Source organism: Chinchilla lanigera, unplaced genomic scaffold (assembly GCF_000276665.1).
Source record: "Chinchilla lanigera isolate Chin_1 unplaced genomic scaffold, ChiLan1.0 scaffold00011, whole genome shotgun sequence".
NCBI classification, from domain to species: domain Eukaryota; kingdom Metazoa; phylum Chordata; class Mammalia; order Rodentia; family Chinchillidae; genus Chinchilla; species Chinchilla lanigera.
This window is the reverse complement of record NW_004955412.1, coordinates 18,306,975-18,329,027: the sequence shown is the minus strand read 5'-3', so window position 1 is coordinate 18,329,027 and position 22,053 is coordinate 18,306,975.

The window sequence follows — 22,053 nt, the reverse complement described above, 5'->3', positions numbered from 1 at the left end:
GTTTTGATTCTTTTCCTTTCAGCTGAAAGCCGTTGACTAAGCATGAGCATCTGCCATCGGGAATACCCTGAGTTCGGTGAGGTACTGGTGAATTGTGGCGGGTAATCCAGGTTTTTGAGGCATAAGCCCCCAGTCCCAGGTTCTTGCATTAAATCTGTAGGGCTGTTTTGTTGTTAGTGGCTTTGCCAGGACCACTTTAAAATCAATTCATTTTCCATTATGATAATGTTTAATATTCCATAACAAGATTAGCCTGGGACAAGGGCTTTTCTGTGAAGGTTATTGTTTTCATTCTGGGAGAAAAATGGAACAGCCTGCTAATCTGTGTATTTTGTTATCTGTGCCTAGGTAACTGTGAGGGGTTAAGGTAGCCTGAGACGAATGCTGGATTTGCAAAACCCTTACCCGCCCAACTTCATGCTTTACCTTTTAAATAGTTTTAAATCTTCTTCCTCACAACTTTCTGTGTTCATTCTCTTCTCCTTCCTAGCACAGAGCCTTTGTCTTGAGTAGGCAGTAAGCGGAGTGCTTAGCAGGGACCTGCACGTGTTCTGGTCCTAGCCTGGCCACAACACTGTGTCTTGGAGTTTACCCAGATTTTGCTGTTAACTAGATAAGGAACTTCTCCCCCTCTAGAAGAAAGCCATAGCTCACAAGGAAACATCCACTGAACCTTTTTCTTTACTTTCCCTTAAAGAATTTGGGTTAATTTCATGTTCTGACAGAGGTCCTGGTGATTCTCCTTTTTAGATTTTGTGATTTTTGCTCATATTAACCTAATTGTTCCTAAGACTGAGAGAAGGCTCCTTATTCTAATTCATTTGTCCTCTGCTTCTGTTTTTAAAAAAAAAATTGTTAGTAGTTGACTGTATTTTTTTTTTTTTTTGTACTGGAAATCAAACTCAGGACCTTGTGCTTGCCAGGCAGGCATTGTGCCACTGAGCTACATCCCTATATCTCCTTTGCTTTCTGTCCTCTTTCCTTTACATCTACTGTAGGGTGATGATTCTTCCTTGCTGTGTTCATTCTCATTCTCTTAATGCTTCACTTTAGCTCTGCAGTAGGGAGTGTCTGTTCCCCAGTAACTATAGTAGAAGCCATTTTTGTAGGGCAGCCTTCTTGTTCTTTTGGCTTGAATGGAATGTTTGATATGCCAGGTAGCCTGCCTCTTTCCGTCTTTCCTAGGGTCATTTTGACTTGTTGCTTGCATAAGTTTCATATTCCTGGGATACTTTGTATTACCACAAGCAGCAAAATAGTAATGCTTATATTATTATTGATAAATACCAGACCAAATACTATTACTCTCTTTCTGTGAAGTAGATGTTATTCCATTTTAGAGATAAGTAAATTAAGAGAATAGTTCAGCCTAACTCCCAAAGCTAGTAAGTGGTATGGCTGGATTCAAACATGAGAGGGCAATACTTAAAATTAGTGCAGTGACCTCTACCAAGCCTGTAGGATGCTAGTGGACTACACTGTTTCGTGTTAAGAATCATTCAGGGCCCTGTGCTGCCCTGTGTAATTTAGGATTCATTTCTGAACCACATGATGTCAAGTTTCATGTTTATAAATTATAATTTGGAAGTAGATCCTAATATTGCTGTAACAAAGTAGAGCCAGTGGTGTGGTGGGCACTCACAGTTTGAAACTAGGTGTCTTCCATTTTGAGATCACTGTGTTAGAGTTGAGAAAATAAAAAACTAGAAATATATAAGGCACCTTGGAAAAAACACTTATAAACTGTAATAAAACTATTATAGGCACATGAAATTCCCTAGATATACAGCTTTCTAAGAGACCTTATCAAGAAATGTTCAAAAAGAAAGTTGACAGTCTTAATTATGGAGATAGGTTGTTGAAGGTATTGTTTGAGATATTTTCAGGGGCATATTTGTCTAGAGTGGTGTAGGTGCTACTTTTTCTAGAAACAGAAATAGATGAGCCCTCGAAATCCATTGTCTGTATGTCACACACCATTTTGATAGATAGGAAATTGATAAAATTAAAAAATGGTCTTTTTGGGGGGGATGTTGAGACCGGGTCTCATTATGTAGTTCAGGCTGGACTTGAACTCACTGTGTAGCCCAGGGTGGCCTCAAACTCACAACAATTCACCTGCCTCAGCCTCCTGAGTGCTGGGATGACAGGTATGCGCCACCATGCCTGGCAAAGTGCTCATTTTCATCTCAGACTTATTTCAAGGTTACTCTTTTTGAGTTAAGAGCTTTCTCTAACTTTAAAATATTTCCCATTCTTCCTGTTGTCTTGAGACGATCTCACCTCATGTTCATTGAGCGTAGTTCTAGTACTTCTGTGAAACTGACATTTCACCTTATATCTGTGCTTCCTTTAGAAAATAGTAACATCATAGTGTTTCAATGTCACTGATTTTAGCGGGGTTGGAAAGCAGGATCTTTAAGCCAATTTAAGTAAAACAAATTTCCATAAGGCAAGGATGGTAGTCATTTTCATCAGATCTTATTGCTCACAAGCTTGAGCCTTTTAATTGGATACTTGCTTCTTTTTTTTAAAAGGACATTTTAAATTTGAAACTCACTTCATTATGTAGCCTGGCCAGAGCTCCCTGGGACTCTAGTACTGGCTCATGTGAGTAAGTGTGTGGCGGGCTGCATGCTTTACAGTTGGACTGCGGTGTGGCTGCCATCCTGAAAATTTCCACTTTCAAAGGAGTTTGCTAAGTGGGACTGGCATCTCCCTGAGTTGAATGGAAAGGTCTATATGATGAGGGCTCAAGAATCAGACATAATTTTTGAAGGGCCTTAAGATTTCTAAATGATACTGTTTATTGCAGCTTTCTACCAGTTGTATTTGTTGGCCAAGGAATAAGCACATCAGTCAAAGAAAGGCAAATTGAGTGAAGGGAAGTAAGAGAAAATGTATAAAGTAAGAGAAAATGTAGGTTGGTGTGGTGTGTGTATGGGTGTGTGTGTGGTTTTGTTCTGCTTTAGTAAGAGAAATCCTCTTGGTTTTCATTCTTCAAATTAAAATTGGGCCAGTAGCCTGACAACAGAGCAATAACTCTGGTCTTGCTAACCCTTTATTATAGCTTTAGTAAAGGCAGATATCGACCAATTTACTAGATGTGGCACGATTACAGTAAGGTCTTAATTCTGTGCAGAAACTTCTCTTGAGATTTTATCTCTTAAAATCAAAATAGAAGTGCCTGTGGAGGAAGGATGTTTTGTGAACGTTGATTAGATTATGATTCTCCTCCCTCTCCCCTCTGGTACGAGAGACTGATCCCAGGACTTCATGCATTCTCTAAGGGCCATACCACTGAGCTATATCCCCAAATAGATAAACTGCTATTCTTTTACTCCTTATGCCTAGGCTTTGGGATTAGACTGGGTTCAAATTCTAGATTCATAATGTATTAGTTATGTGACTTTGGGTGAATTATTTAACTTACACCTGATCAATTTCTGTCTTAGGTACATACATTCTCATTGCTGTGACAAAATACCCAGCACTCACAACTCAAAAAGAGGAAAGGTTTATTTTAGCTCACAGTTTGTAGAGGTTTCAGTCCACAGGCTGGCTCCAAGGCAGGGCAGAGCAGCATGCAGAGAAGCAGTTCATGGCATGTCAGAGAGTAATGAGCAAGATTTTCTTCTTCTTTCCCTTTTTATTCCATCCAGGCTACAAGCCTATTGGCTGTGGCCACCCACACCAAGGAAGGGTCTTCTTTCTTCAGTAATTCCATCATCCACACCCAGAACTGTGCCAAACTGATCAGTGGGACTAATCCAGTGTCACACGCATGATTCAGTCACTCCCTAAACCCCCACCTATGCATGCGTGAGGTTTTGGGGAAGGGCATCTGTAGATATAAGCCATAACAGTTTCTCGTGAAAGGATGCTAATGATAGTACCAGCCTGTAGGACTAAAAGAGATAATGAATTGGGGGCTGGGGATTTAGCTCAGCGGCAAAAGCGCCTGCCTGGCAAGCGCAAGGTCATGAGTTCGGTTCCCGGTACCGGAGAAAAACCAAATTAAAAAAAAAAAAAAAAAAAGAGAGAGATAATGAATCTCGGTGCTTAGTGGATTGCTTGGTACATAATATGCTTTCCATAAATGTTAGCTGTTAATATTTTTTGTGTACATAGCTAAATCATTTTTTCATGCTCTTCGTTTTCAATAACGGTTATTGATAATGGTGTTCTAAAAACTGATGTCAGAGATTTTGTGGTAAAACATTAAGTTAGGAGATAAAGGCTTTGAGTTCTAATCCTGCCCAGCTTTACCATTAACTAGCTGAATGAGACTGGGTAGCTCTTAAAATTTCTTTACCAATTGTGATAGCTAGACTAGATGTCACTGACTAGTACTCAAGTCCTGGTACTCAAGTCCTGTGACAGTAAGCTCTAATTAGAAAGCCTTGAATTGGGGGTTTCTTTATCACCCTGTAGCCTTTTTTCTTGTTTCCTTTCTTAGTTACCTGCTGCCCGTAGAAATTTGTCCATAGTTGGCCAAAAAGTGGGATGAGGAGGAAAGATGAGAGGTGAACCAGAGATTTTGGTATAAAACTATTGACAGGAAGAAGTATTCCCATGATCCTGTGGTGATTCTTTTAAGATTAGAGGGAAACTGAGTCAGATTTTAGTTCATAGTGTCTCTGTGTTATGTTCTTTCTGTATTATTTGTCAGAACTTATTAGCTAAATACACTTACCCAGGTGTGTTCAGAGGTCCTGTTTGAGTAGTCCAAATAATGCTGTTTGTTACTTTTATCAGTATATGCTCCTAAAGGCAAATTCAGTGATACTACCTATCAAAACTTAACTGAGGGGCTGGGCAAGTGTGAGGTCATGAGTTTGATTCCCGGTACCACCAAAAAATCCCCCCAAAACAAAAACAAAACTTAACTGAGACCTGGTGTGGAAGTACCCTCTACAATCCCAGCTACTTGGTGGCTGAGGGTTTCGAGTTTGAGGTCAGCCTGGGCTGTTTAATAAGATCATGTCTCAAAAGTTTAAAAAGACTATGGATGTAGCTCAATGCTAGAGTGTTTGCCTAGCACAGATTCAACCTCTAGTGCCAAAAGAAAGAAAGAGAGGAAGAGAGAGAGAGAGAGAGAGAAAGAAAGAAAGAAAGAAAGAAAGAAAGAGAGAGAGAAAGAGAGAGAGAAAGATAGATAGGTGCTTATTAAGGTTAAGTCCAGTCTTGATTCAGACAAATTATATTTAAGGTTGCATTCTGTCAGTTTTGTTTGTAATCAGTGGATGAGAAGATTTTTAATACATATTCCTATGGTGGCATTCTGCTACGTAAGAAATCTTTTAGACTAATATCTTATTTTTTCAGTTTTTATTTTTTATTACTATGTTTTTGCCGTACATAATGATCACATTCCTTGTGGGGCGTTGGTACATGTACATCACACATCTCAATTCTTTTTAAATCTCTTTCCTTTCCCCTCCATTTTTTGATCCCCTTCCCATTTGAAGAAGCTCTATCTCTGTTCAGTATTTACTATTACTATACTGTATCTATCCTTTATTTTGCTCTTTATATTTTGGGTTTATCATATAAGAGAAACTATGCTATATTTAAGCTTGTGTGTCTGGGTTATTTCACTTAATATTATGGTCTCAAGGTGCGTGCATTTTCCAACAAATGACTGAAATTTATCCTTCTTTATGACAGAGTGTGCTCCGTTGCAGAGTCTATCTTAATACTTTTGTTACACATTCCCCACAATTTAAGATGCCAGATCAAGGCATTAGCGCATGCATTTCTCTTTGAACTTTTCTTATTAAAGTGTACTTTTTACTAGCGCCTTACATCTGAAATTGGGACTAATCATTGATGTGTTACTCTATGACTAACAGTGTTTCTCTGACTTTAAATTACCATCTTGACTTGTATCTGTTTGTCTGTGGAATTTAATACCAATCTTACCTTAAGCAAATAGAACAGCTACAGTAGCAAAATTGAAATAACTGCTTATTGTATGCCGTGTGTTGCACTAATACATTATTTCATTTAATCCTGAGAATAATCCTGGGAGCTACTTTTAGCTCATACTTTTACTAGAAGAAATTTTGCTTGGAGACATTAAGCAAATTGCCCGAAATGCAAAGTGGCAGAGCTTGAATTCCAAACCAGATCTGCTTTGTGTCAAACATTCTTTTGTGTTCTTATTTACAGAAAGACTCCTTAAACAGGGAAGTTTTGGCACATGCAGCTTGGTTAATTCTGTATAAACCCTGTCAGATTCTGAATAGTGTAGACTTGATAAAGTCTATGTGAATTTGTCATTATCACAAGAGACTTAATATGGCAAAACTCAGTATTACAGGGAAGGACATGTTACTGTGGCAGGCAGGAGCATCCCTTCTTCCCCATTGTATTGGTGTGGTGGATTCTGTTCTAGTAACAACAAAGGCAGCCTTTACTTGACATTGAAGTAGAACACTGACTGCTTCTCATGATGGCAAATCCACACATTACCAGTACTGGCTACCTGTGAGGAACGTGCACATATTGGATTTTAGGACAGGAACACCACGATTCTACCTCATTTTGCAGTAGAGTTCACTTGGGGACACAGACTTTTTGGTGACAGTGACTGTTACTTTCTGCTTGTTAATTCTGATACTTGCATAATGTTAACCTGGTAGATATTGCCAGATGACAGGGCTTCCTCCTACATGTTCTCCCCAAAAGAAGTACTAGCTAGATGTACCTTGAGAATTCTTGATACTGTTTTAGTTTAAAGTCTGTTTTTTCACAAATCCAATGTTGTGAAATGTTCTTTTTTTCCAAATCCCCCCCGCAACCCATAGTGGACTGGGATGCAGGCATAGTGTATAGGAGAAGCCCTGGGCCAGGTGGACGTCACTGAAAGTGATTTAAACATGTAAATAGATTTGGCTTCTGTTTGGGAAAATGATCTGATGTGGGCATTTTTTCCCTTAGGCTAAAACTCTGTTTCAACATTTGCAGCTTAAGATTAGTGTACTCCAGAAGCTAGACATTTTCTAGGTGTCACTATAATGTTCAAAAGGCAGACTTCAAAAATGAGGGAAGGACTTTAGGTAGCTTCAAAGGCAGGTTTGGAAAAGTGTGACAGGTATGGGGAACTGTAAGTGGTTTCTGAAGGCCAAAGCACAGTGGCACTGTGAGGAAGTAGAAGGAATGGAGGAGGAGAGGTGTGTGAAGAAGTTTGCTTTGCTCCTGTAGATCATGGGGAAATGTCTGGTATGTTCTTAAAAGAGACAGATGGAATCAAATTTGCCTTTATTAATTGATCTGACGATGTAGAGGGTGGATTGAAGGTAGGAAGACTATTGTATTCATTAGGAGACTCATTCATTATTAGGAGACTGTTCAGATCATTCAAGGAAGGAATACTGATCAGAGGCTCTGGCTGTAGGTCTGTGATAAAATTCCTGCCTTGAATGTGCCGGGCCCAGGTTTCTATGTGTGTATGTGTGTGTGCACGCACACAGACACACAGACACACAAAGCCTGAATTGTGGACTTTGTACTATACATGCAGAAAGGGTGTGTTTTATTCACTAAATTTCAGAAACGTTTATTAAATTCCTGTTATATATTAGGTATAGAGTTATGCATTGAGTTATCAAGGTAAACAAGATATACATATAGTCACTGGGGTTGGGGGACACAGCTCAGTGGTAGAATTCCTGACTAGCATGCATAAGGCCCTGGGTTCAATCCCCAGTACCACAGAACAAACAAACACATACAGTTATGGGCTTCTGGGAGCTTCTAATCTAGTGGGGGATTTGGTAGATAGTAGGCAGTGACCGCTGGCAAATGCTGTAACGGTGCATTTGTGATCTTCACTCATTCTCAGGGGGCAGGAAAGCCTTTTAAGGAATGAAGCTGTATAGGTGTGGGGTTTTTGGTGTTGGAAAGAGAAATGTTTCAGCTGAGGAAATACTATGTGAAAATGGCTAGAGAAGGTCAAAGAAGAACTGTAGGGAAGCACAGACTTTTAGTATGGCTGGACTGTGGAGAGGAAGGAAGTGGGCTGAGAGAAACAAAGCCAGGGGAATTAAGCAGTTACCTCACAAACCATGTTAAGGAGTTTCCTTGAGAGCAAGTGTATTGTTTTAATCTGGAGAGTGTCATGGTCAGTGAGACCTTTAAAGAAATTCCTCAGGCTGAGTGGTGAGGGTCAGGGAAGGAAGACTGGAATAGATAATAAAAGAGAGGTAGGGAAGTTGGTTTTTTTTTTTTTTTTTTCTGTCTTTTTTTCCCCTTCCTCTTCACAGAAGGAAGATTTTAAGAAGGGGAGTGTTTAGTTCCAGATACACAGCTGGGAAGTCCTTGTGATAGGACCTGAAGGGTCTGTGCTGGCTTTGGTGTTAGTGAGTTAGTTGGTGATCTTAGGGAGGAGAGTTGCAGCGGGGTGATAAGGATAGAAGTCCGATTCTGCTGGATTGAAGAATATTAGCTAAGGATGTAACACTAACAAATTATTCTTCATAGAAATTTAATTTTGAGGAGGTAAAGAGCAGTTGTGAGGAAAGGGAAGGGGACAGTTGCCCCGGAGGTTCTCATGAAGATCAGCTTTGCTGAAGTAGTTTCTGTAAGAACAATGAGGTGGTAGAAGAGGAAAACTAACATTATTTTGAACATTTATGTTAGTAGTTTCTCATAATTTTGTAGGGCAAGTACTGAAACTGGAGAAAACCTGTCTGGCATAATTTGGGCAGAGAAAACAGATGGGAAGTGTAGGAAGGGATAGGGCCAGAGAAAACAAAGGATATTAAAGTTTAGGATTTTGAGACTGGAGTAGTTGTGCATTCTGACGAATCCAGGAATGGGAGAGCAGACTAGAGTGGCACTACAGCATCTTGAGAGTAAGGTCACAGTTACAGACTTGAAGTTGCCCTCAATGATGCTAGTCACTATGGTAGAAAAGGCAGAGCTAGATGCCAGGTTACTCTTTAGACTTGGAAAGATGACCTGCCAATTTGTTGTGAAATTGACTTAGATGCTATTATAGTTGAGTTATATGAACCTTAAAAGGAGAGGAAGGTTTCCCTGCTGCTCCCACCTACACAAAAGTGGAAGAATTTTGAAGGAGAAAGAGATAAGAGTAATAACCCCATATTTTGATTCCTGTACATGAAGAATATTTGCCACGCAAGTTAACTTTTTTTAGTTGAGCTACTTCGCTAAGGGGTCATTGAACACTATTGTGCAAATAGATTTAACCTCTGATTCCCTGCGGAGAAAGTTACTGTCAGCTCTTTTCAGGTGAGTACACTTGGAAAACTGCTCAGCAACCTGTTGTCATTTCCTCATGTTGTTATAGTCTGGTGTCAATGACTTACGATCTCGTTGGGTTAGTTCTGTCCCCTCTAGCTATGCTGGGATCCTAAGTATATTACCAGTCTCTAAGAAACACATTCATTAAAAGTCAGATAATCACTTTAGAGCTGGCCTTAACAGTGCTTCAGTGAGTCAAACAGGTTGGAAAAAATCTTGAGCCTGAAAGCTACTCTGTCATTTAGGTTGGTTTGGGCGAGGTAACAAGATGAAATAGTTGTAACTTAATGAGATCTAATATTAGTTTTATAACATATATCACTTTAATATGATGCTTTGTCATTAATTTTTTAGTAATCTGACAGCATTAGAGTTGGCATTCTCCCTCTTTTATTATTTCTTGGCTCCAGGACAGAACTATGTATTAAAAGGCACTTAAGACTTACAAAGGGATGTCTAAGAAAGTAGTTAAAAAACAAATCCCAAGTGGGTTGATCTGACCTACAAAGTCTAACAGTGAGTAGCAGATTGCCAATAGGTTTTATTAACAAAGATATTATGTCAGCTCTCCTATCTTGGTGCATAGCAATGATGTTGTTATCTTGACCACTGTTAGGTTGGAGGAAATAGTTTCCAAGACAGGAATAGCAGAGTAGTGTTACTTCATGTTGGACTTTTCTGCTTTTATATAAGCTTGCTAAAATTTAGAGGCCAGGCAAGAAGCTTTTGAGCTAAATGTGACCTGATAGAAATCTTTGCTAATACATATATCTAATATTAGATATATCCCTTATATATAATCACTCACGAGCAAAGAAATGCTAGTTATAAATATCCTTTTTTCTCGCTAAAATGGCAATATTTATTTTTAAAAAGATAAAATAGCATTGCTTTTGGATTAGGGGGATGAGTAGACACAGGTGTTTTTGGTAATTGGGAATGAACTCAAGACACTCACATGTCCAAAGCAAGTAGTCTACTGCTGAGCTATATATCCTCCATCCTAACATGCATTTAATGCAAAGTAACTTAGTACTACACTTAGTACTACAGAGTAATTTAGTACAAAAAATTTAGTACTACAAAGTAATTTAGTCTCTACATACATTTTATATTACCATACTAAGAAGTGTATGTTTCCTGTGCTTAATGTGTGTGTGTGTGTGTGTGTGTGTGTGTGTTACTGGGATTTGGAACCAAGGTTTTTGCAGTGAGCTACCGCTCCCCTCCTTTTGAGACAGGGTCTTCCTAAAATGCCTAAACTGGGCTCAAATTTGGGATACCCCTTTCACCTCCCAGAAAACTGGGATTACAGATTTGCAGTACGACATCTGGCAACTTAGTTTCCATTCTAAGAGCTTGGCTTCTAGAAATATTCATAGGTCAAAACCAGAATGTAATCATAAGAATATTTACTGCGACTTTGTTTAGAATGAGGGAGGGGGATAAAACAAATAGTTTCAAAAATCCATTAGTTTTCAAACTGGATGTGGTGCACAAATTTGTAATCCCAGCACTTGGGAGGCCTAGGCAGGAGGATTGTTGTGAGTTTAGAGCCAGTCTGAATTATAGACCCAGACCCTGTCTTTAAAAAAAAAAATCCATCACTTTAGAACCTCAAATTGATTAATTTAAAGTTATGGAACACTTTCATTATGTTGTAGGAAACTATTTAAAGACATTGAAATCTAAATAGTATGTATTCTTAAATGGTAAAAACCATATTCCATAGTGGTATGTCTGTAACAGCACAGTTTCATTTTGGTATGGAGAGATTATCTACCTAGGAAAAAAGTACAAATATATTCAGGGGTATAAGGCTGGGTGTTGAGCAGGGGATCTTAATGTAGTTGGAAGAGGTTGGGATGATGAGTTTGAAATTTTGAGCCAGGTGACAAAGACTGCTCACTAAAATCCTTATGATTACATTCCAGGAGTGGTAAGATTAGTGAATTTTAAGAAAAGCTGTATTTTCTAAATTTTCTACAATAAGTATGGGCCATGGTATAATTTTTTAAATACTTAAAAATTGTCAGAAGAGTTTGTGTTGTAAACTAGTAAGTGGGCACAATTTAATATGTGATGATGAAAATATTGACAGTTTTAAAATTTTTTATCTTCAGTCATGGCTAGTTTATGGGATTTGGGGAAAGCATAAAATGCTCAGAATTTAAGTTGTGATTTTAGAAAAGTTATAGATGTTTAGGCTTTGGAACCATCACTGGAAAACAAGTACCTATATGTGACTTAAAATAATAAAACATTTCCCCTGTTAGTATGACTCAGTATAAGAAGCGATAGGCCTAAAGGTGTGAAGTATCTGAAACAACAAGGACCAGAAAATGCTTTACAGCACTGTTCGAACATTTTTAACCGTATGGTCAAACTCTAGGCAAGTTTGGTTGTCCTGTGTTTGCAAAATAGTATTTCTTTCAAGATTTTTTTGCGCTATCTCAGTAGTTATGTAAGTCTGGAATCTGTTTTGAAATATGCCTTGATTTTATTTACTGTATCTTTGTTCTTGAGGTTGCCTGTCTTTGTCAGCATTCCCTTTGACTTAGTCAGAGTAGGTCACTCAGGAAATTAGTTCTCTAACTTTATACCTTTAATCTGATTAAGAACATTTTGTTTGGACTAGTTTGGGAATATGGCCAAATTTATATTTATATTTTTTATTTTTTTCTTTTTGTTTTTTTTTTCCGGTACTGGGAATTGAACTTACAACCTCGCGCTTGCCAGGCAGGCGCTGTGCCGCTGAGCTAAATCCCCAGCCCCCAAATTTATATTTTTATATGGCAATAACATACTTTTATTGTATTTATGAAGCAAAATATTCATTTAACCACATTCACAGATTTATAATTCTGTGGCTGTTTCTTTCTTTTTTTCTTTTTTTGTCTTTCTGAGACAGAGTCTTGCTATGCAGTTCAGGCTGGCCTTGAGCTCACTTTGTAGCCCAGGCTGGTTTTGAACTCGCAGTCCTCCTGTCTCAGCCTCCCAGGTGCTGGGATTACAGGCGTGTGCCACCACACCTGTCTTCTGTGGCTGTTTCTCAAAATTTGAATGACTTTGGGATTATAGAAAGAGCAGAGCACTGGGTTAAATGAGATGTCTGTGTATCAGCTGAAGCTTTCTGGGGCAGATCTACCAGAGTTTATTTTTGCAAATGGTGAAAGCAATAACTTTGCCCTTCTTCCCTTCTTCCCTCCTTCCTTCCTCTTTTCCCTTCCTCCCCCCTCCCACTTTCTTTCTCCTCCCCCTCCTCTTCCCTCCATTCCCCTTCTTCTCCCTCCCCAGCTGTCCCATCCTTACCCTGCTTTCAGTTTGTGGTTAAAGTCCCTGACTCTCATTATGGTGAAACTGATATTTTAAACATTTGTTTCTCTTTATTTTCAAAGTCCATCTTAGGTAGATAGAAGAAAATTTTCAGATCTCCCTCTCCTTCCCCCTCCATACCCCGTTTCCTGAATTTCAGATATTTTTCTAAGAGCAATTATGGGCCTTTTACATAGATGGTATGCGTGTAAGGCCAATACTCTGGAATACTAATAAAGTGCACAGCCTCCGTTTATGTCTCCTAGACATCCGATTTTTTTTTTTTAAACAGATGGGGGTCTCACAGTGTTGCCTCGCCGAGTCCCAAACTAGTATCAAGTGATCCTCCTGACTGGCTGGGTCTATAAGTATGTTGCCATAGCAGAAACATTTTCAAAAATGGTAAAAGAGGAAAATCCTTTAACTGACCTCAGAGGTTAAGGAAATCATGAAGGTAATAGTGTTGTTCAGTGGGTTCAATAGGTGATTATGGAGCACTATGACGTGCACAGAACACTGCTGTGGGCATTGGTATCACAAAGATTGTAAAAAGCTTGGGAAGAAGAAATAAAAGTAATATGATGTACTAATGGACGTAGAAGATGCGATCTTTTCTTTTGAGGAGTTGTCCAGGTAGATCTCTAGTATACACTTTTTTTCTTAGAGTAACACTATTTAACTTTGTTTTGTTATGTAAAAGTAAATTGATGTATTAGTTTCCTGGAGCTGGGACGGAATACTCAGCACCTGCAACTTACAGGAAGAAGGGTTTATTTTGGCTCGTGGTTTCGGTGAGTTCAGTCCGTGGTTAGATGGCTGCAGGGCAGAAGCAGTATGACAGGAGGCAAAGCAGAGGACTCCTGCTCACTCTGTGGTTGCCAGGAAGCAGAGCAAGTGAGCGAAGGTGAGTCAGTGCTGAGAATGCACACTTGCACATGGCCCGGCTTCAGCCAGGCCCTTGTCCTAACGGCTTATTCAGCTATGAGCTCATCAGTGGTTAATCCACATTGTGCCCCCACAATCTGATCACCTTCCAAAAGCATCCACTGCACAAACAAGACTTCTGGGGGAGGATTTAAGATCTAAACCATAACGCGGCATAACATAGCATAAAATCTAACCATAACAACAGAAGTGTTGCCTTTTTTATATCCCACTTTCCTGATCGTCCGGGTTGGATGAACTCTTCTGCCACTTATAGAATTCTGTTTTCTTTACATTGTGTATTTGACCACTTTACCAGTATGTTAAGGATTTTAATGTTTACATTTTAACATACTAATGTCTCAATTTTAGAATCTCATCATCTTCCTAATCTAATTTTCTCTTTCTCTTAGTCACTTAATATTTTATCTTTTTGTACAAACTACCTGAAATCTTTGTTGATTTAGAGGAAAAAAAAATAATAAATGAACGACCTACTTTTTAGTAGTGTATATATCTTATTCCTCTCATGAAACTTTTATGGCATTCGAAATACTGTTAAATATGTACTTTTTAGCCCGCAATAATGAATGAATTGCCATCTGTATAGTATGTGGTGCATAGCTAGGCACCGAGGGCCTTGCATATACGTTGAATGAATAATTTTACATGTATGAGCTAGTCTTCTGTTTGGTGTTATCTGCTTTCCTATGTCTGATTTGCCTGTCAAGCAGACTGTCTTATCTGACAGCCAGATAAGATGGCTGAATATATCATCAGTGCTTTGCTCAGCATACCTCTGCTTGTGCGGATAGATGGGAGCCTGCGTCCGGGCTAGTTGCTAAGGAGTCAAATGCATGGCAGCATGAAGGAAGCCGAGCAGTGGAGCTATCGCAGAGGGACTGTTTCATAATACTGCCGATGCTTCCTCTGAATCTTGTTTCATCAAGTCGTTAACTTAAGAGAGAGATAAAATATGTTACATTAGTATAGTCTTGGAAATTCTTTTTTGCTAATGGAAAAAAGGAAAAGTCCTCTATGATAATGTTGGTGGATATGATACTGCCCAGAGAACGTGACCCTGTTAATTTTAAGTCTGCATATTTCCATCTTACTTAAAGATAATTTTAAAAAGATAATGAAATGGCTCCGCATTGCATATTCTTTTTATGACAAAGGTAGAGACATGCCATATTTTTCTTCCTTTTTTTTTTTTTAAATCTTTTGTTTTTGGAGTCTCCTTATGTAGTTTAGGCTGGCCTTGAATTTACTATGTAGGTCAAGATACCTTTCAACTCATCGCGACCCTCCTGCCTTAGTTTGAGCTGGGCTTACAAGTGGGTGCCACCACACTCGGCCTTTTTTTTTTTTTTTTTTTTTCCAGTTGGTATTGAAGCTTGAACTCAGAGCCTTTACCCTAAGTTAGATCCCCTGTTCCCCCAGCCTACCCCCCTTTGAAAAAATTTTAAGACAGAATCTTGCTAAATTGCCCAGGTTGAGGTTGGATTTCAGCCTGCCTCAGTCTCCCAGAGTGCTCGTATTATAGGCATGCTCCATTGCGTGGCACATCTGTTCCTTTTTATTTCATTGGATTTGGGTAAATTCATGTAAATTATTGGTATTTTCCTGGTGATAAAATTACAGCTGTATTTACGAGAATATGTTATTTTCACCTTTCTAACATAATCTAGTTGCAATGTAGAATTCAAAGATTTACTTCCATCTCTGTTGTATTTACTGAATAAAGTTCTTTTTTAAATTTTGAAAAGAAGCAAGTAAAATGCTTATCAAAGTACACAGCATTTTGCTAGATACCAGAGATAATGTTATACAGAAGATACAGTTCTCTGCCTTGAAGGAGATTATTACCTTGTAGAGTTAGAGCAAATAGGTTCAGTGAGAGTACAGTATAAGTTCATTTTGGAAGCTAGGTTGTTGAGAGTTTTAGGAGTGATCACTGTGGTATCAGAACGTTATCCAGAACCTCCTTCTAAAAGTGGCTCACCAAGTAAATGTTACTGGGTTCTGGGTTGCTCACCTCTTCTTCTGGAATTAGATTTCAGGTTCTTCCCAGTTTGAACAAAGACTTGAACAGAAGGATCAACAAGCAGTGGCAAAGTTTAATTGAAAAAGTAAGTGTAAAGAGTGAGGGAGAAACTGGCTCTGCAGAGTGAGCTTGGGCAGAGTAAGGAAAAAGCAAGATAAAAGAACACCCTGGAGAAAGCAAGGCAGGCTATTGTGAGGAAAGCCAGGATAGCAAGCTCTGCCTGGTGTCTGTGTGGTTTTACATTGTTCAAATCTGGAGGAAACCTGCGAAAACATGTACATACGGGTCCTGAGCGGCTGTGCTTGGATCCCACGGTTCAGGCTGACATCAGGTCCAGGTCATCCTACTGAAAACCTGCTCGAGTACCAGAAGTCCATGCACGGGGCTTTGGGAACTGTTCTGCGCATGTGTCTGGATCTTGTAGTTAACAGGTCAGGCCTACTTCCGCAGCCAGCTTTGCCACGCCCTAATCTCCTGTGTCAAGGATGTTAGACTCTTCCCCGACACTCTAGTGTCTGGAAGCACTATATATACACAGGTAGAAGGTCTGAGAGCTCAGGGTCTGGAAAGTAGGCCTTTTAAATTATGATGGCTGTAAACAATGAAACAAAATTCGGCATGTTTTGTGCAGGAGAGTAGAGAGTGGTGAGACTAAAATAGACTGCTTTGAGGCTAGCAGTTGAGTTGGATGAGTGGAGGTAGATTTTAGAACATCTTGAAAGCCAGAGCCCAGAATTGAGTTTGGTATGAGTAAATACAGGTTCTTGGTGCACTATACCCACACTTCAGGAAAAGAAAAACTTGTATAAACACTTTAATACTAAATTTGTTATATCCTGAGATTAATACAAGTTACCTTTGGCCTTTTCATACAATTAGAAGAGGTGCTCATAATGGTGGCCATTAGCTTCCAGACATTTATTAGATGGCAAACTACTGAAGTGTGTATACTTTTTTTTTTTTTTTTGAGATTTTTTTTTGAGAGAGTGAGAGAGAGAGAGTGTTGTGTGTATTTTGAGACAGGGTCTCAGCGTGCAGTTCAGGTTGGTTTTGAAATCACTGTGTAGCCCAGGCTGACCTTGAACTTGCAGCCTCCTGCCTCAGCCTCCAGAGTGCTGGTATTACAGAAGTGCACCACCATGCCCACTGCCAAGATGTATTTTAAAAGGAGTATTTTTGGAAGTTAAGTCTAAAATGATATTATAGGGGGGTAGTTTGCAGTATATATTAGATTATGGTTAAAATGTGGAGATTGATTAGATAATCTCTAAGGGATTTTGTGATTATTTATTTAATCCTTACCACTGTTTTCCCATAATCATTATTTCATTTAAATTGGACAGCTACCTTAGGAATTAGAGATTATGACCATCCTTGCCTGTCCAAGTGAGGAAACTGAAGCAGAGCAAGGGGAAGCAGAGCAAGGTCAAAAAGCTAATAAGGAGTAGAGCTTGGCTTTGGAAACTAGGATCTTAACCCTTGTAAGTCTAAAATGGGTTTTTGTTTAGAAAGTAAAAGAGTTTTCAGCAAAGACAAGAGTAACACTCTTTTCTTTCTTTCTTTTTTTTTGTTTTTTTTTCCTTTGGTCTTTTTGAGACAAGGTCTTGCTATGCAGTTCAGGCTGGTCTTGACCTCACTTTGTAGCCCAGGCTGGCCTCTCCCTCGCAGCAATCTTCCTACCTTCAGCCTCCCAAGTGCTGGGATTACAGGTGTGCGCCACCATGCCTGGCTCAACCTTTTTTTCTTACATGTAAATTTTTCCTTATTAATTTCCTGTCTTCTTACTGATAGCATGGGTTAGTGTTTTAGAACAAAGACTTGGCTTGGGGATTTCAAATATTGTTCATTTTGAATTTTTTCAAAACTAGATAGTGGTTTCTATGAATACTTTGTAATTTCATAAGAGAGATAAATTATAATCACTTTAGATTGGATTTTTAACGCTGGAGAAGGGAGGCTAGTGGATTTCTAAATGTTTCTGGGTTCCTGAGTATGTTTATTGTTTGTAGTACTTTGGGTCAGCTCAGGGCTTTGCACATGGCAGGCATGTTCTGTGCCACTGAGCTACATCCTCAGCCCTTAAAAATTATTGTTATTTTTGTTTAAATTTTGAGACAGGATCTCACCAAGTTTCCTAGGCTAGGCTTGACCTTGTAATCTTCCTGCCTCAGCCTCCTGAATAACTGAGTTTCAGGTGTGTACCAAGTATGCCTGGTTTACCTAGATCATATAAATGGGAATAGTTTTAATATTTTACCTGTTTAAAAATGCTCAGCTGACAGGAGTGCCTTTAAAAAATAATGCGTGTGAATGTGCACATTTAGATGTCAAACTGTCTGCATTTATCAATTTATAGTTTGTTCATGGTCATTTTGATTGATGTGTATGTGCTTTGAAATTTAAAAAGAAGCGTGGCTTGGCAGTCAGTGTGCACTGGGTCCCCTTCGTCATTCCCGACCATTGGTCTTTTTCCTGTGTATCTCGTAGGATAAGAGAAGAGCTCCTCTGAAAGCATCTCAGAGGTTTTTCAAGTAATGGTTTTTCCTCTTATTCTTTACTGTTTGGTTTCCTAGGCAACCTGGCCTCCCCTGACGCTCTGCTGACGTCTTTTCTGCCCCTCTTCCGCCTCACTCTCCAGTGACTTGAGGTGTCCTTTCATATTTCGTTTTGTTTTGTTTTGTTTTCCCCTTTGCTGCTTTAGGACTGCACCAGGAGAATATACATACTTTCTTGACTGTTTGTTCCTGTGTTATTCTTAGAATGTATTAGAAAGATAAGGACAAAAAAGACATCACTTTAAGAAGCTAAGTAATCTTTAATTTTGGGTCAGTTATGATAGGGTTTCAGCTATAAAGGGCTAAATTAATTCTGTTATTTCTTTTAAAAAGGTTAAATACTAATAAAAACAAGACTAAAGAAAGTGTTTTCAGTTGGACATGGTGGTGCACACCTGTAATTCCCCCACTCTGGAGTCTGAGGCGGGGGGCTTGCTGTAAGTTCCAGTCTACCTTGGGCTGCGTAGTGAGGTCAAGACCAGCCAAAATTACATGATGAGACCCTGTCTCAAAAAAAAGGTTTCAGTTAAACTGATATTCTATGATTAAACCATAGGATGTTGTAGAATGTTAAGATATCATAGAAAAACAGTATTAAATTGTGTGCGTATAGTAAATGGTTAATATAGGCTTATGTTGTGATTTGTCTTAGAATGGGGAGGGGAGAGCAAGTCAAGTTCTGAAAATCCAGCTATTGCTTATACTTGATCCCTTGGTGGTACTTTTTGAATCCCAGTTTCTTGACCTTTTTAGCTTCAGAGTACTACCAGTCACAACTGTGACCACTTTTTACTACATAAAGCATAGGGAAAAGCCCTAGTCTAAAGTAAAACAAGTCGATACATGGTTAATGTATTTAAGGAGTGGATAAGAAAGGAAGAGATAGGAACAGAAATAGTAAGAATTATTATATAAATATATGCACAAATATGTAATAAGAAAGATGAGTCTCTTTTTTGAGAGTGTAGTAAGTTTGGTAACATGTATGGGTATGTGTGTGTGTGCATGCATGTGCTATAAATGAGGAATAGAGAACTACCATAGAAATAAGAGGAAGAGGAATTAATTTCATCTAAAAAAGTCATGGAAATCTACAATTAAAACATTGACCATAGAACTAGAATTATGGCTGGGTGTGGTGGTGTGCCCGATGATCCCAGCACTTGGGAGGCTGAGGCAGGAGGATCATCATGAGTTGGGGGCCAGCTTGGGTTACATAGTGAATTCAAGCCCGGCCTGGACTACATAGAGAGACCCTGTCTCAAAAGAAAAAAAAAAAAAAAAAAAAAAAAAAGCCAGATGTGGTGGCACATGCCTGTAATTCCAGCACTCAGGAGGCTAAGGCAGGAGGATCGCTGTGAGTTCGAGACCAGCCTGGGCTACAGAGTGAGCTCAAGGCCAACCTGAACTGCATAGCAAGACCCTGTCTCAAAAAGACCAAAAAACAAAACAAAAATCTTAAAACAAACTAGTATTAGAAAATAGAATGATAAGTACTAGTCGTGTACAGTGGTCAGTACCAAAATGTGTGGGGATAGAGAAGGGCCTAGTGGCTGGGAAAATTGGAAGATACAGTCAAAAGATATTGAAGTTACATTGTCAAATACTATTAGGCACCCACCAAAGTAGTTGTTTGGTTAGATCTTTTGGATCAGATTTGTGGTTTGAGAGTATCTCTAGTGACATAAAATCATGTGCGTTGTACTTCTTGATGGAAACTCTATTGATAAATAATGAATAATAATGATAAATAATAATTTTAGATATTAGTACATTGGTACATTAGTATGTTAGTATAGGGGCTGGGGACTTAGCTCAGCAGCACAGTGCCTGCCTGGCAAGTGCGACGTCATGAGTTCGATTCCCGGCACTGGGGAAGAAAAAAAAAAGTATATTTATGCATTAGTGATTTTAGAATTATACCTAGCTATGCCCATTCCCTCAGTTTTTTGAAAAGCATTCTTGATGAGGAAATTTTATATAGTGGTTGAGAGTTAGTACCTGAGGGCTGGGGATGTAGTTCAGTGGCATAAGTTCCTGCCTGGCAAGCCTCTGATGATGAGTTCAATTCCTGTACCCCACCAAAAAGAAAAAAAATAGCGAACCCTTAGGATTATGTTAACTACCTTGCTTTCTTTTTGACCTTGCTAAGCCTTAAGCTTTGGTTTTATTCATTTGTGAAGCAGGTTTAATACCTTCCTCAAAAGAATTGTTTTGAGGATTGGGTTGAATGAGGTAATATATGCAAAGCACAACATCTAGTATAAAGTAAATGTAGGTAATAAATAGTGATTTTTGTGAAACAGCTTTCATTAGAGGAGGCAGTTAATGGACTGTGGAGGATTAATGGTTTGGAGAGATGGAGGAGGCAATCTAGTAAGTAGATTAATCAGGAAGTTATTACTTTATCCAGACAGTTCTTTTAGGTGACCAGGGAATTCAGTGCTGGTGAGGAGCTGAGAGCGGGCAGATGGCTGTCAGGAATGAGAAGCCGGGGAGATGCAGATAGGCGGATATGTGATCACGGTCTGGCCGCGCTGCCTGGGTCTGAGAAGAGTGACTGGGTCGTGGCTTAAGCAGAGAGCCGTAAGGAACACTGATACTTAAGAGTTGAGAGCCAAAGAGACTCTCCCTGTTCAGATCTAGAAATATAGTAGTTTACTAATATTTTATATTCTTTTTTTGGGGGGTACAGGGAATCAAACTCAGGACCTTGTGCTTGCTAGGCAGGCGCTGTGCCACCGAGCTATATCCCTGGCCCTAATGTTTCATATTCTTGACAAAACTAGGGACCGAGATAAATTAGTGTGTTCTTTTGTATTTTTTTATTTTTATTTTTTGGTTTTTCTCCGGTACCAGGAACCGAACTCACGACCTTGTGCTTGCCAGGCAGGGACTTTGCCGCTGAGCTAAATCCCCAGCCCCAGTGTGTTCTTTTTAAAAACATGTACTTTTTTTGCTTTATCAACAAAATAACTGGTATTGTTAGGCTGTCTATTCTGGGGAGAGTTTTTGTTTTCCTCCTTTATGTGTATAGGTTGTACCCACATTCTGCTTTGCCTTCCAGCCTTTGGGCCCCAGTTGGCACCATTCTCTCCAGTTGGCTCCCAAAGGGAAAACAATTCATTCTTTGAACCAGGAACCTACTATCCTGTTGGCAGGTTTCTCCCTTAAGTCTGGACACTCTTGGCCTCTATGGTCGTTTTATTCAGGAAAGTCCTCACCTTTGCATTTTAGACATAGTACAGACTTGCTGCTGGCTGGCTTGCAGGATCACCGTAGTGACTGGTATTGGTAAGTACCTCGCTGTGTTCCTGCGGCAAGCTTGCGTAGTTCATGTGTTCACTCGTGGCTTTTCCTTTACGGGGCTGTGCCACTAGAATACACAGTGCTGCCTTATCACAGGGCGTCTCTTGATTTAGTTTACTGTTTTTGAGTGAGAAAATAAACTTTGACCATTTGTTCAATGAAATTTACATTTTAGCAGCTTTAGGCCCTATGTAATAAAATTTCGAGACCCAGAAATTATTCAAGTAGAAGTTTCAGTTGCTTCTGTGTCTGTGGTAGGGTTTAAACCTACAGCCCTTATGTGTATTTTTAGTTATCTTTTTGAGTTAAACTTTCAGAAAGAATCTTGCCTAAGTTAAACATTTACCTTTGTTCTTTGTCCTGCCTTATTCTAATTGTGTCAGAATCTGCGTGTGAAATTTTATTTATTTATTTATTTATTAAAAGCAGAATATATTTATTGAGGGAAAGAAAGCTTCTGTCCAAGAGAGGGACGGAGGGGGACCTGAGTGGGTTACCCCGAGATTTTATTTTGAAAGTTCACAGCAATAGGAAGTTAACAGTCTCACAGGGTCAAATCTGATTTTTCATTTCAATTCACTCAATCCTTTCTTTACATGTAAAGATACTAATTTAAAAAGAAACTTGAGC